Source organism: Pezoporus flaviventris, unplaced genomic scaffold (assembly GCF_033815535.1).
Source record: "Pezoporus flaviventris isolate CSIRO_AGI_PZ_B2104156 unplaced genomic scaffold, CSIRO_AGI_Pfla_v1 ptg000045l, whole genome shotgun sequence".
Lineage (NCBI taxonomy): Eukaryota > Metazoa > Chordata > Aves > Psittaciformes > Psittacidae > Pezoporus > Pezoporus flaviventris.
In genome coordinates, this window is record NW_026892593.1 from 23,841,158 (window position 1) to 23,857,766 (window position 16,609).

Genomic DNA, 16,609 nt, shown 5'->3' on the forward strand with positions numbered 1-16,609 from the left:
AGGAAAAACTGCTTTTTTCCAAGAACAAAGTGAGATCTACTGCTAGTTCTCTGGCTAGGATTGCGTCTTTTAAGGCCTGGATTCTTAGCAAGGGAGCTTTGATGTGATATTCAAAGCTTTTTTTTTTTTTTTTCTCACAGCCCATTGTACTAAGGGACCAAAGCGCAGCCATAGAGCTAACAGGATACAGGAAACATGGCAAGCTTTTAGCAGTATGATACTTCACAGCTGGCATTCAGTACAGGCGTTTGCTCAATCAGCTGTGGCAGAACACATCACTGGCCAGATGCTGCCTTCTTCTGGAGGCCAGGTAGGATGTGGGTGGTTGGTTTTCTCTGTGTCCTACCAGAGACTTATAAAGTCCATGGGTCTTCACATTCATGAGCAGCTATGCACTCTCTTTAGTAGTCATGGGAGCTGCATTTTTTCATGCCTGATCAGGTAAGGAGAGTCTACAAATACATCAGTGACTTTAGCATTATTTCAGGTACACATGATGGAGACGGAATGTTTGTAGTAAAGCTGCATTTGCCAGGCTTGGGTAGTGTGCTAAAAAAGCAGTTTGAAACGAAGCATTTAAGCACTTCACTCATAACCATATTGAGAGGGAGAGAGGGAGGGCGCAATCACTGACCTCTCCAGTTACTTTTTGCTCACAAAGCACATAGTCAGCATGAGCCTTTTCATTACCAGCTGTGACAAAATCAGGACACAGAATTTGGCATCACCAATACCTACAGGTTACAGTATCAAGGAATAGGGCTCATATTTTTATCAAATTTATCAAATATATTTATCAAATATTTTCTCTAAGGCATTTGCACCTCCAAGAACCTGGCAAATGTCCTTAGAAATATCAAAACTTGTTGCACGAGTGTTAAACATCTTGGGAAGATGTTGGGTTGGAGTTTGGCACCCAAGGCTTTTCATCAGAAAATATAACATTTTTATTATGAGGTCTGTATAAAGGACATTTTCCTGTGAAGGAAAGTACAAAACCTGTTTAACTGCTAAACAAAAGCAACACTTAATTTACATTCTGCGTTTGGGATTGAAAGAATTGAATAATACAGAATGCAACAAAGTTTCATAGTAACCTGAGGCTACCTTTGGTCCTGCTTCAACAGATAAGGAGAATCACAAAGATTTCTTGTAAGAACCATCAGTGGTTTTTTTCTAACCCTCTGTACTGGTAGGCTAAAAGTTCAACTACAGGAAGATACACAGTGGATATGACAGTGGTATTAATGAAAAGCTCAAGAACTTACACAAGTTACCTAAAAGTCATCAGTCCTGAAGTAAAATGAAAATAAATATACAATTAAATACTCCATAAACATATCCAGAGGGAGTACAGAAGACCTGTTACCAGAAAATGATCAAAATAATGGGCCAGTGTTAATGCCATGATATCTTACTAGTTTAGATTTCTAGAATTTTTATACTGATTGGCAAAAGTGAGGTATTTCTACTACATTACCCTGAGACAGCTACAGCTCCAGTTAACTGAGACTTTTTTCCTGCCAAATTTGCTTTTGCCAGATACGTTATATCTGAGAGCAGTACCTGTCAATAGGCTTATAGTTTTGAGGACATGAGTTTAAGCAATTTTAAACTATATATGTGACTTCCTATATGACAGTGAGTCTATGTTAACTCCCAATCTAGAATGAAAAACATTAAATTAATAAGCCAGTAGTGAGGTAGTTGGCCTGTCTGTTTTGGGTGATATAGAAGATGAGGGATGCCAGCTCATGAAACATGTTTTCTGGGCTTTTCTTGGGTTGGTGATGACATGCTGGTTTTAGATGTCCTTTCCTGTACTTCTTAGGAAGCAAATATAATTCCTGTTTCTCCTCCATGAGTTATTAGGGCTTATTCAGTGTCTCTTGACTTCTGAACTGGGTATCCTGAGAATCTGTACATAGATGCATAGAGATCCTGAAGATGTGCTGATACAGGTGTCATCACATGCTATTTTTCTGTTGTTCCTTCTGGTGCTTATGCATTTCCATTTACTCCCCACTCATATCAGCCTTCATGGCTCTTTATAATTCTTTGCACAGGTAAAGTAATCACAAAATGACATCAATGACTCATGTACTGACAGCTCCTGACACTTCACTAAACAAAAACAAAACACCTGCACAGTTAGAAAACAGTGTCAGCCACCAAAGAACCGCAGGAAGAGAAAGATACAAATTTGGTTTTAAAAAAAGCCCATCAGTATTCCAGGAGCTGCCACCACTTCCTGAAAACAACACCGTTCATCTCTGTAATGAGAAACTACAGTCACAATGACTGTTTCTTGGGAGGTTGCCCCAGGACTTATACAACAGTCATTCTCAGCAGACAAATATGAAAGATGGACAAAGGTGCTTAGGAGATCTGGGAGGAGGACGGACTGGGAAACGAGCCAGAGTCCAAGCACAGCAGGGATCAAGCACAGCAAATTGGCCATTGCACTAACAGTTATCTGGACCTGCTGCCCTCAAAACCTGCCATGCTAAGGGACCAGTGAGTCATTCATCCAGTAACATCAAAAATTAAATAAATATGATTAGCACAGTATTTATTTTGGTGTTTCTTAATGTATTTGTAATGGCACAACGTATTACTGCTATCTTTATTATTAATTTGCAGCAGGAAAAGGAAAAAATGACACTGGCCGATAGCGCTTTCAAACACTGAGCTCCCCCTTTAGAAAGTGTGCATGCAGTGCAGCAGAGCCCTTGGAGGTCAATACTGCTGAATGGAGCCAAACACAGACGGAGCCTGACCCCTGGCAGCAGCCCCAGCACTGCACAGCCACAAGTGGAGGATGCTGCATGTTTCTTAGACAGTGCCTAGCTCTCTGACATTCTTGGTCATGCCAGGAAGTTGATTACCATATATCTAAGCCCTCTGCCATTAGTGCCAGGCCAAGTTAGAGCATAATTCCACCCTGAAATAGCACAGTCCTGAGCCTCTCTTTGCCATGCACTGTGCAGGGCAAGAGGAGGTCAGAGATTCTCTGCTCTACAAGATCCTCAGAAGCCACATAAGACCTGATTGCACAAGAAAAAGGTTTGGGATCAAGGAAAACAGCTGACATCTCCAGGGATACCTGCTTACTTCTGCCTGGAACACCAAACTGTATGTCTTACTGTATCTAAGGATGCTTTGACTTCCTAAGAAACAGAGCAGGTTGGACGCTCATGTCTTATCTCAGAAACACAAGTTCAAGTCCCTACCTTAGATCAGGCCTGAGTAAAGATCTGAAGCTGAACTCTTTGTGTACAAGTTGCTGCTCCATGCAGCACACTATTCTGTACGCGCAGTGGCATTTACACACCTCGCTTCTTGGATGTGGTGAAGGCTACATCCAGCTGAAGCACATCTCAAGCACAGCCAAAGTCTGGGGCAACACTGACATAGTGGAGACCCTGCCAGCTGCACTGAGGATCCTATTTCTGGGGCTGTCAGTTAACATCTGTCTTGAATGATTAATGGACAGCTTGTTAACCACGGAGCAGTGTCAGCTCACAGATGGTTCTGTACATGCCTCGTGGCAAGACTATAGACACTTCTGGGTTAAGAGACAGCCAGGTAGAACTGATGAGAGAGGTATTACATGGAAATATATAGGACCTAAATGTTCTTGATGAATATGACCTATATTTGCCAAAGTTATGGCTGCAGTGCTTTTAAGGTTGAGATTTTTAACTGTCTAGTGCCTCTCCATCAACAAGTTGCTATTGTTATTGATAAAATCATCAATACTTTAGTTCAGATTCAGTCACTCATAATCAGATGTCATAACTGACACACTGAAAACACCAGAGTTCAGTTCAGTAATTCACAGAAAGAGTAAACATAAAGAGATAAGACAGGAGCATCCAAGATGCTCTGTTTCTTAGATGATCACAGGGAGGATTAAAGAACATTAATTCTTTCATTACTCATCTCATCATAAGGTCAACTGCATCTAAAGGCTACGGAGTATGCTTTTGTGTAATACTGAAATCATCAGGGAAGTATGATTGCTGCATCTTATCAGCTTGGAAATGTCAACTGGAGGAAGTGAACCAAGCAAGTCAGTAAGGTTTATTCTACTTTCAGAATTATCCTGAATTTAGAATAGATACTTAGAAAACTGTTAGAAAGAAAAACAGTAATAAATGCATTCCAATTCCAGGAATAAGTTAGGGTTCCAATATCAGCTAAGTGGGGGAAAAGACTTTTTATTGAACTTCTTCAACACATTAACTCCAGATGCAGGCCAAAGCATTGATCTCTCTATTAGTCATTCACTAGTGTTTGTAATGCTAACAGGTAGTAACACACTTTTCCTACCTCAAACTGACATCAAGGGCTTATCATTTGTCCTTCATGTAGACAGCAGGACAACTGACACTCTGCAGAGACATTACAAATAAAGCTAAACACCATAGGATTATTAAATACTGCAGATAACTTTCCTCATATTCCTAAAACCAGTTTTTGCACACTGTAACTTTCAACAAATGCATTACCATCACAATGACTTGCTGTTGAGGTTTTTAGTCTAAGCACATAGAAAAAAACAATCCTGTACAAAACGAAAGACTACAGTATGAAGAACTTTCAGTTAACAGTTGCTGACTTTTCACTATAGAAAACCTTTAGAGCAGTGAAACCAGGAATGAGGATTTCTCAGTGGCTGCTAAGGGGTTATGCAGCCTTTTATCTGTGTACTGATTCAAATCTCACCTGGACCAGCATTCATCTTTCAGCCATACTCAGCTGACAATTACCCTGTTAAAGTTAAGTGACTGCCATAGCCTTGAGGGTGGAAAAAAATGTTAACTCTCAGTCTTCTTTTGTGTAGTCCAATATAATCCCAGTTCTGTGGGATTTTCCAAGACAGCCTCAGTACATGATGCAAGGCACCTGGTCCAGTGGTAATGGGAGTTACAGAACTAATCAGAAATTGTTGCTTTACAGCAACAAATTTAGATGGCCTCCACCTGGCTTCACATCTTAACACTCATCAAAACCAGTCTTCTGCTTTCCTTCTCATAGTATGAAGTATAAAACTGCTATCTGTGGCTTGCAGTGTAATCTTCTACCCACACTTTCCAGCAGGCACCTAAACATCAACAGACCCTGACATAGCTTTCTCTCTAAATCAAAACCCAACCTTTTCACTCTACACCTACTGTTAAAATACCGGTCCATGTTCCTGTCATCTCCCTCTTTGACCCATATAACCTTCTCTTTTATGGCCCCACCATCACTTGCATAAATCTTTTCTGATGCATTGAAAATAAATAAAAAGGCATGAAATAGAAGGTCAATGTTTGTAAGGAAAGCAATGTCTAAACCAATCTGCATAGAGCTATTGTGTTCTGAAATAACACAGACTAATGGATATATGCTTTCTAATTGCCTGCAATCATGGATAAATAAGAGGCTACATTACTACAGGCTGGTGAAGAGAAACTGTGACTTATTATCTCTATTTGGGCTGCAAGTCATAAAAGAGTCAGAATAAATTTTGAATCCGTCAGTGCTTGACACTTCCAGAAGATGATGGATACTGGCAAAAGGAGTCCCCAGAGACTATGAATACAAGCAATTAGCACCACCTATTAAATATTTTCAAGATATTCTGCAATGGGAACAGATAGACAATGTGTTTATAATTTAGTCAAAAGCATTAGAATGCAGATGGTCAGACAAAATTGGTTTCAAACTCAGTAATCTGTTACCCCTTTTTAGGAGTTTATTCTCCACATCCGCAAAAGCATTACACATTAAAATCTAATTTCAAACGGTCTTTAATGTAGATGCCTTTTCTACATGTTTGTGTGTTTTCCAAAGTTTGTCTGAACAGACATTGCTGTTTTGTGTGCAGAGGTGTGCAACAGTACATAACATTGAGGCATAAAACCTGGCCTCTATACACTAAAAATCCAACCTTAATACTTGGAAAAGCCTTATCAAAAAGTGGGATGCCAGGTACAGGAACTTACTGCTTTCTTCATTTGCTGGGATACACTTTTAGGGCTTTACCTGGCAAGGCTCTGAAGGTGCTGCTCCTAACACAATTAAGCACAAACTGATTTAAACAGCTGACTTGGCTCATTGACTCTCACAGTACCACCTATATGCATACAGCATAGCACAGGATTAAGAGTTTCACAGAATGTCAGCCAAAATGTGTAGACTGTCACACTGCTCAGACTAAGAGAGAAGAGAAACAGGAGTACGTGTGTTTATATATTTATGTACATATGTTTTCATACGTATCACAGAATCTTAGAATCCTAGGATGGTTTGGACTGGAAAGGACCCTAAGGATCATCCAGTTCCAACCCCCTGTCATGGGCACCTTCCACTGGACAAGGTTGCTGAAAGCCCCATCCAACCTGGCCTTGAACACTTCCAGGGATGGGGCAGCCACAGTGTCTCTTGGCAACCTGTGCCAGTGCATCAGCACCCTCACAGTAAAGAGTTTCTTTCTAATATCTAATTTAAATCTCCCCTCTTTCAGCTTTAAGCCATTCCCACTCGTCCTTTCACTATATGCCTTTATAAAACCAACATAAACATATATTATACATATAATGCATAATATCAATATGATGTAATATAATTACAGTTAATTATGATTACTAATCATATAATTGTAAATACAATTAATACAGAATATATTGGAGAAACAATATAAACACAGTTGAGTATGCATGTTTTGCATGTTTTACATGTTTATATTATCATAAGCACTGGGTATTTCACCAAAGTGACAAAGTTTGAGCTTTGTCCTGATGATACTGATGAGTTCCTAGCCACAGATTAAACAACTGCAACCATATTTACAGACATCTCCCTAATGGATAAAATGGGTAATTTTCCCTACTCCTGTTCTGGAGAAAGGACCGTGATTACACAAAACAGCAAACAGCCCTCAAAGTGAAGCAACCCCTATCCCATTTGAATTTGAGTGTTGTTAAAATGTTTTGTGATATAAGATGCCACCAGTAAATTTTGAAAATAGGGACGTAAGTATCTATCTCTACAGCTTTCATCACGATCATCTTTGTATCTTGGCTAGAACATAAGGCTAGTCAGCATGGAAAAGGCTGAAATTTGTCATTGCAAAAGACATCTCCTAAGGCATTCATGGGTTTTCTGGTTTTGGCAGGAAATTCCACACATCTTGACAGAGATGGCACATTTTCACAAAAGGTTTTTCCTTTCCTGTTTCCACAGAAACCTCCGGAAGTTACCACCATGTACAGTGGGAACAGAAGTGGCAAGAAAAAGGTAGCACAGGATCCTTTCCTAATATGCTGTTGATCTTCTGCAAGCATTTCAGGAACTAGTTTCATCTTTCCATCTTTCATCTTGATTATTCCAGCTGTAAAATAGGGATGACCATCCCCCGCTGTCCTTTCTAACATGCCATGAAATCCATGCACGAAAGCTAATATTTAAACATCACCTAAAATCCACTAAAATCTATGAAAAAAAAAACAAACAAACCAACTTTGGTGGGTGAGTTTGGATTGAGTGCTCTAATTTGGCTATTATTATTTATATTACTACTAGACATACACATAAAATATATACAGATTCCATGTTTCATGTGTCTTAGATTTTTATCACCTTAGTCACTGAAGCCATTAAGGTGAGATATGTCAGTTTTAATTACATGTATTTACAACTATATTTCTCAGCTTACACATCATGAGTGATATTTCTCACTGAATGAATTTTCAGACTGGTAAGAGAAGCTAAATGCATTTTCCTTTAGAAGTTTGTGTAATCTGTGAAACACAAAGGCATTAAGCAGTTACATTTTCCTGAATCACGGTGTCTTTTGTAACAACAGCTGTGTATTCAGTGCAACAGTGAAACTCAAACTGTTTTGCTCATGAAAATGGAGCCAAATAACCAAATGCTGGAATAAGTTGCAGGCTATTGAAAGCGGACAGTTGGCTCATTAAATGTGCCCCCCATGAATGATGTCCCTTCCCTTTATACTGGCATTGAAATAATCCAGATTTACTTTGTATTCTACAAAGTATTTTTAGGGCCTTCTATGATCAAAATAAGATAAGATATAGGAAATACATTCCACAAAGATAATACAATTTGTTAGCAAGTGCAAACCTTCAGCATTTACCAAACAAATGCACTTAGTTTTAGAATAAATGACTTTCAGTGTAATTACTTATAGGATTTCATGTGGGTTTACCACCACCACTGAACTGCTGCATGTGCATCAGAAAATTTATGAAATTTTGGCAATATTGAGAGGAATGACTGTCTCTATTTTTCAGATACAGGTGGGATCACAGCCTCCCTGAAGGCAAAGGGAAAATTCTAGTACATATCAATGAGAAAATACTTTAGATAGGGAATTCAAGCTCAGAAACAGTAAAGACATCCAAGATGAACTGACACATTATAATTAGTTCTCAATACAGTTGTATGCAACTATGACTCTTCTTTTTCCTTTAAAGAGTTTAATTATCTTCTCTGGTTGTCTTCAGCATGTCTCACCCTCAGTTTCACTCCATGTAGCTCAGTTCTTTTTACATTTTCCTGTTTTCCTTCTCCAGGCTTTGGCATTTTTTAATTCTGTGCATTAATTTAACTGCTTCTTGCCTTGCACATACTTCCATAAAAATCTTTAGTTATATAAACCTCTGTTTTGTGGCAGGACTGTTTACGCATAACAACCAAGCAGCCTGGTCTCTGACCAGGCTATTGACACTAGACCATGACAAAAGGGTTTTAAAAGATTTGAGTCAGTCAAAAAAGTTCCTTCAGAGCAAGTTCTGAGCTGATAAGCAAAAATACTGAGCTGCCTTTTGAAGGGCCCATTGCAAGTACTACATGAAAGAGTGATTTAATTACTGCCCCAAAACCACAAAGCATTTAATGAGTGTGATAACTTTAACAGCTCTTGAGGGATGTATAAATTACTCCAAAACCCCTCTGCTCCTCAGATCAGTGTAGAATCTGGAGAGCATAGCAGCAGTGTAGGGACATACTGTGTTCCAACAGCATCCTGGACAGCATTAGGAAAAGCATCACCAGCAGGTTGAGGGAAGTGATCCTTCCCTCTACTCAGCACTGGTGAGTTACATCATACAATCATAGAATGAAAGTGACCCTAAAGATCATCTAGTTCCAAACCCACTGCCATGGGCAGGGACACCTTCCACTAGACTAGGTTGCTCAAAGTGCCATCCATCCACAACTTCTCTGGGCACCCTGTTCCAGTCCCTCACCACTCTCTAATACTCTTATTTAAAAAAAAGGGAGGGGGGGTAATGTTGTGCAACAGCAACAGCAGCTGAAGAAATGAGTGAGAATGTCTGAGAAAAATAATCCTGCAGACACCCAGGTCAGTGCAGATGAAGGTGGAGGAGGTGCTCCAGGCCCCAGAGCAGAGATTCCCCTGCAGCCTGTGGTGCAGCCCATGGTGAGGCAGCTGTGCCCCTGCAGCCCATGGAGGTCCATGGTGGAGCAGATCTCCACCTGCAGCACATGGAGAACCCCAGGCTGGAGCAGGGGATGTCCGGAGGAGGCTGTGACCTTGTGGGAAGCTCGCACTGGAGCAGGCTTCTTGCAGGACCTGTGGCCCTGTGGAGAGAAGAGCCCGTGTTGAACTTGTACAATAACTTACTTTCCTCAAAAAGAAACAGACTAATATACAATATTCAACATACCTGTGGAAAGAAAGACTGAAGAATAATGTGTGAACATCTCAACAGATTACATTAGTACAAAGACTGAAATTAAGACAACTGGATTACGACTTTATTTCTTCAAAGCTGAAAGGAGTTTGGATGTATCATTGCAATAGGTATCTACTTCTACAAAACCCTAGGAGTCTGCTCCTCATAATGCAGAAAAAGCATGACAGCACTCACAGTAATCATAGGGAATTCCCAGATTTGCCATTACTTATGGGGAGCGCTCACATTCTCCTGCAGAGTTCAGCAGAGAAGTCAGTCAATGGGTGTTTAACTCTGGCTGGCATCCTCTGCAGTCACTCCTGCAGTTTCACTGCTCCTGCCTCCTGCCAGCACCAACTCCAGAGCTTTTTTCTGCAGGGCTGGCAGCTGCCTCCATGTCTCTGCTCCAGCCAGTGCTGCACAGAGACATCTCTGAAGTGCTGGCAAGAGAACTCAAAGAGATTCCAGCGGGCAGGGGAGATCTCCTGCCAGGCTAAAGGAGCAAAGGACTGAGGGAAAAGGAATCACTGGGCTATTTAATCCTGTCTTTTCATGTCTGTATAAAGGACAGTGGGAAGCATGTGCTACCAAAGGAAAGAATTTTCTATCATAAAGTGGCACAATTCTTTCTGTAAGCCTTTCCATGCCCTCAGGAAGAAGTAACTTTTTCTTCTCAGAGGGATCAAAAGGAGTCTGCCAGGGGTGACAAAAGAAAGGTAGAAGTTAACCTCCTGACATGGCAATAAGATAAGCTAGTATGAAGGAAGATTATACTGCAAAGACCTTCTAGGACTGAGAAGAAAATTGTCTTGGTTCAATAAAAAAGAGGAGACGCAACACCAGAGGATTAAGAAGTGAGGGAACATGGTAAAAATTACAGACCAGAGAGAGACCCCTTCGCAGCAGCACTTTGAATAAACAAAGCTTCAGGAGTCACAGCAAGAGGCAAGAATAATTGTCAGGACATGACTTTAGATCATAACAGTCAGAAGAGAACTGTTAGGCCTAGGAGCTGCTGTGCTACATGCAGTAAGACCTCAACACCATCACGTGGGTATAAAAATAAAGACAAAAACATGAGTTATGGATGGTATTCAAAGTCATATTTGTTGATAACAGCAGCGAGAAGAAATGTCTATAGAGTCAAGAGAAAAAAACATGGAAGGAAGCCTAGCATACTCTTGGCAGCAGAAAAGGAGGACTCGGCACTAAAGATTCAAGAAACAGAAGTGAAGAATCAGGAAATGGGGGAAAGGGGGGTGTCGTGGTTTAAACCCAGTCAGGTAACTTGTTCACTCACTCCCAGTGAGTGGTGCCGAGCTGACAACAATCAAGGTCCGTGTTCGTCTCCCCCCCCCCCTCCCTGCACCGGGGCTCTCCCCTTCCCCGCTCCCGGAGGAACGGGGAGGAGGATCGAGAGAGTGCAACTCCTACGGGTTGAGACAAGAACAGTCCAGCAACAAATCACCACCGCTACTATCAGCTAAAACAATGATAAGGGAAAATAACAAGGGAAGAGAATACGATACCACCGGCCAAGAAAACGAGTTCCACCCGGAAGCTCCTGTCCTTCCGGGTAACTCCCAGTTACCCCCCACCCCGGGCATGACGTGCTGTGGTATGGAATACCTCCCCGGCTAGCCCGGGTCAGGCGCCCCGCCTCTGCTTCCTCACAGCCTCCCCTCTTCCCTGGCAGAGCATGAGCCTCACAGAGTCCTTGGTCAGGGTAAACATCACTTAGCAACAACCGACAACATCGGCTTCACCAACGCTGTTCTCAAAACTAGAAGTCAAAACACAGCACTGCACCAGTTAAACACAAAGGAAAAAACATGACTGCTACTGCTGAACCCAGGACATTATCCACCCCTTATTCCATACCATTCACGTCGTGCTCAGATCCCACATTTTCAATACACCATCGCTCTCCCACATATATACATCCATATACATACAGACCAAGAGGAAAAAAAATCATTTTCTTAGTGCATGGACCAATCCCTATAATGCTGCCGAGTCCATCCGGTCCATGATGTTCCAAGTTCATTCTCTGTTGGGATGATGGCTGGAGGGAAGTCAGGGCCAGTCGCTGGTGACCTGGAGACATCTAGTTGATGGGCTATAAAAGCATTACACAGCAGGCAACAGCATACAATTGAGTTCACTGGCTGTTTTCCCCTAAAATCAAATCCCCTTGAGGTATACATCGGACTTCCCCATCTTCCCGCATTACCCACCAAGTATATCCAGGTCCCTGAGCAAAAGCAATCCCACGAGTGGGTTTGCCTTTACCTGAAGCAGGAATAACCCAGACTGTCTTCCCCAGCAAATTCTTCATATGCACCACGGGAACTTTGTCCCCCTCTACAATATGTAAAAGTTCTGACTGGGCTGGGCCAGCCCTGTTGGCAGATCCTCTGGTGTTGACCAACCAGGTGGCCTTTGGTAAATGTGTATCCCAATGCTTGAAAGTTCCCCCACCCATCGCTCTCAGTGTAGTTTTTAACAGCCCATTGTACCGTTCGATTTTCCCAGAGGCTGGTGCATGGTAGGGGATGTGATATACCCACTCAATGCCATGCTCTTTGGCCCAAATATCTATTAAGGTTATTCCGGAAATGAGTCCCATTGTCTGACTCAATTCTCTCTGGGGTGCCGTGTCGCCACAAAATCTGTTTCTCAAGGCCCAGGATGGTGTTCCGGGCAGTGGCATGGGGCACAGCGTATGTTTCCAGCCACCCGGTGGTTGCTTCCACCATGGTAAGCACATGGCGCTTGCCTTGGCGGGTTGGTGGGAGTGTGATATAGTCAATCTGCCAGGCCTCCCCATATTTATACTTCAACCATCGTCCTCCATACCAAAGAGGCTTTAACCGCTTGGCTTGTTTAATTGCAGCACATGTTTCACACTCATGAATAACCTGGGCAATAGTGTCCATTGTTAAGTCCACCCCTCGGTCACGGGCCCATCTATATGTTGCATCTCTGCCCTGATGGCCTGAAGTGTCATGGGCCCACCGGGCCAAAAATAATTCACCTTTATGTTGCCAATCTAAGTCCATCTGAGCCACTTCAATCTTAGCCGCTTTATCCACTTGTTGGTTGTTCTGGTGTTCCTCAGTGGCCCGACTCTTGGGTACATGGGCATCTACATGACGTACCTTCACCACCAGGTTCTGCACCCGGGCAGCAATATCTTTCCACAGTGCAGCAGCCCAGATGGGTTTACCTCTGCGTTGCCAGTTGCTCTGCTTCCATTGCTTCAACCACCCCCACAGGGCATTTGCCACCATCCATGAGTCAGTATAGAGATAAAGTACTGGCCACTTTTCTCGTTCAGCAATGTCCAGGGCCAGCTGGATGGCTTTCATCTCGGCAAATTGACTCGATTCACCCTCTCCTTCAGCAGTTTCTGCAACTTGTCGTCCAGGACTCCATACAGCTGCCTTCCATCTCCGATGCTTTCCCACAATACGGCAAGAGCCATCAGTAAACAAGGCATACTGCTTTTCACTTTCTGACAGTTTATTATATGGTGGGGCCTCTTCAGCACGCACCACCTCCTCCTCTGGTGACATTCCGAAATCTTTGCCCTCTGGCCAGTCCATGATGACTTCTAGAATGCCTGGACAACTGGGATTTCCTATTCGAGTTCGTTGTGTAATTAGTGCAGCCCATTTACTCCATGTAGCATCAGTTGCATGATGTGTAGAGGAGACCCTGCCTTTGAACAACCAGCCCAGCACGGGCAGCCGGGGTGCCAGGAGGAGCTGTGCTTCAGTGCCAATCACTTCCGAAGCAGCTCGAACCCCTTCATACGCTGCCAGTATCACTTTCTCAGTTGGGGTATGGCTGGCCTCAGATCCTTTGTATCCCCGACTCCAAAAGCCGAGGGGTCGACCTCGAGTCTCCCCTGGAGCTTTCTGCCAGAGGCTCCAGGTAGGACCGTTCTCCCCAGCTGCAGTGTACAGTACATTTTTTACATCTGGCCCAGTCCGGACAGGTCCAAGGGCTACTGCATGAACTATCTCGCGTTTAATTTGCTCAAAGGCTTGTTGCTGCTCAGGGCCCCATTTAAAATCATTCTTCTTCCGGGTCACATGATAGAGAGGGCTTACAATCGAACTGTAATTTGGGATGTGCATTCTCCAGAACCCCACTGCACCCAAGAAAGCTTGCGTTTCTTTCTTATTAGTTGGTGGAGACATTGCTGTTATCTTGTTGATCACATCTGTGGGGATCTGTCTACGTCCATCTTGCCATTTTATTCCCAAAAATTGAATCTCCTGTGCAGGTCCCTTGACCTTACTCCGTTTTATGGCAAAACCGGCTTTCAGCAGGATTTGGATTATTTTCCTCCCTTTCTCAAAGACTTCTTCCGCTGTATCGCCCCACACAATAATGTCATCAATGTATTGCAGGTGTTCTGGAGCTTGCCCCTGTTCCAGTGCAGTCTGGATCAGTCCATGGCAAATGGTAGGGCTGTGTTTCCACCCCTGGGGCAGTCGGTTCCAAGTGAACTGGACACCCCTCCAAGTAAAAGCAAACTGTGGCCTGCACTCTGCTGCCAAAGGAATGGAGAAAAATGCATTGGCAATATCAATTGTGGCATACCACTTGGCTGCTTTTGACTCTAGTTCATACTGAAGTTCTAGCATGTCCGGTACGGCAGCACTCAATGGTGGTGTGACTTCATTCAGGCCACGATAGTCTACTGTTAGTCTCCATTCTCCATTAGACTTTCGCACTGGCCATATGGGGCTATTGAAGGGTGAGCGGGTCCTGCTGATCACCCCCTGACTCTCCAGTCTACGGATCAGCTGATGGATGGGAATCAGGGAGTCTCGGTTGGTGCGATATTGCCGCCGGTGCACTGTTGTGGTCGCAATTGGCACTTGTTGTTCTTCAACTTTCAGCAACCCCACAGCAGAGGGATCTTCTGAGAGACCAGGCAAGGTGGACAGCTGCTCAATTTCCTCAGTCTCCAAAGCAGCAATACCAAAAGCCCACCGGTACCCTTTTGGGTCTTTGAAGTACCCTCTCTTGAGGTAGTCTATGCCGAGGATGCATGGAGCCTCTGGACCAGTCACAATAGGGTGCTTTTGCCACTCCCTCCCAGTCAGGCTGATTTCAGCCTCCAGCACAGTCAACTCTTGGGATCCTCCTGTTACTCCAGAAATATAGATGGGTTCCACCCCTTGACAGCTTGATGGCATCAGGGTACACTGTGCACCGGTATCTACTAGAGCCTTATACTTCTGTGGGACTGATGTGCCAGGCCATCTGATCCACACAGTCCAGTAAATCCGATTGTCCCCTACCTCCACCTGGCTGGAGGCAGGGCCCCTCTAATGGTCGTCACAGCATTGGACACTTAAGTGGTGTTGAAAGGGATTATTCTTCGTTATCACAGGAGCTGGAGTAAAATCAGCTCTTCCACTCCATCTGGGAAACTGCTCACCAGAGACTGAAGCCGTAGCTCTCATGGGACGATCAGTCTTGGCCCTTGCTCCCCTCTTCAGTTCACTCACCCGTTCCTCCAAAGCTGAAGTAGGTTTTCCATCCCACTTTGTCATGTCTTCTCCGTGATCCAGCAGGTAAAACCATAGGGTACCCCGTGGCGTATACCTTCTGTATCTCCTCTCTTGAACAATAGGACGTCTTTTGTTAATAGCTGAGACGCGTGTTGGTACACGTGAGGAGCTGGATAAATCAGATACATCGTCCCTCAATTTGTCGAGGTCCTGGGACAGTTTTTTCACAGCTGAGATGATGGAAGGAGTGAGATTGTCTTCGAACTCTCGGAGTTTATGAACCATTTCATCCACTGTTAGTGGTACTATGTCATTCCAGGTCACTGTTGCCAATGAATGGGCATATGATGACGGTGCATTCCGTGTAAGTTTTTGCCACATGGGTCGTGTACATTCAACTTCATCTGGATCTATAGGTGTATCCCCGTTATTCGGCTTGATGTGATAGATCATCTCTACGATGGCCGATTCCCTCAGAGACTGGATGCCTTTGTCTATAGTAGTCCACTTGGCCGAACGACTCGTAACATCGTCCTTGTACGGAAACCTTTCTTTCACAGCTGCCAAGAGCCTCCTCCAAAGGCTGAGGGACTTTTTCTCTCTTGCAATTGCTTTGTCAATTCCCCCTTCTCTAGCAAGCGATCCCAGCTGCTTGGCTTCTGTACCTTCTAGTTCGTGACCATCGGCCCCATTGTCCCAGCATCGGAGTAACCAGGTGATGATGTGCTCCCCTGGTTGACGGGTAAAATCTTTTCGCATATTCCGCAGCTCGGTTGAGGTCCGAGGTCGAGAAGTTACCTCTTCTTCTTCTTCTTCGTCATGTGAGGATGACTCCTGATCAGATTCTGGACCGGGTGGTGAATTCATTGGTTCTTCATCTCGCTTCACCCTTTTTGCCTCCTTTTTGCTTGTTCTCTTGCGTACAGGGGCAACTGATATTGGTACGAATTGGTCCTCTGGTTTGGCTGCAGTGATTATCACTGTGGTTTGAGTAGCGACTGTACTTGTTGCTGGGGGTGGTGTAGCTACCGTGCTTGGAGCTGGGGTAACCGCGCTGTCTGTTGCAGTTGAAGTTTGAGCAGCTGCTGTACTTGCCACTGGGGTAGCTGCGCAGTTCATTGCAGCCAAAGTTTGAGTAGCGACTGTCACTTTGCCCTCAAATCCGCCGACATTCTTTTCCTTTTGAAGGTGCTGAATAGTGTTGAACAAGGCCCTGTAAGCATAAGCCAAGCCCCAGCACGTTGCCGTGATTTGTCCATCTCTGGTATGGCCAGAATGACCACACACCTCATTTAAGTGTTTTACTAATTCTTCTGGATTTTGCAGTTGTTCGGTAGTGAAATTCCAAAATACTGGAGG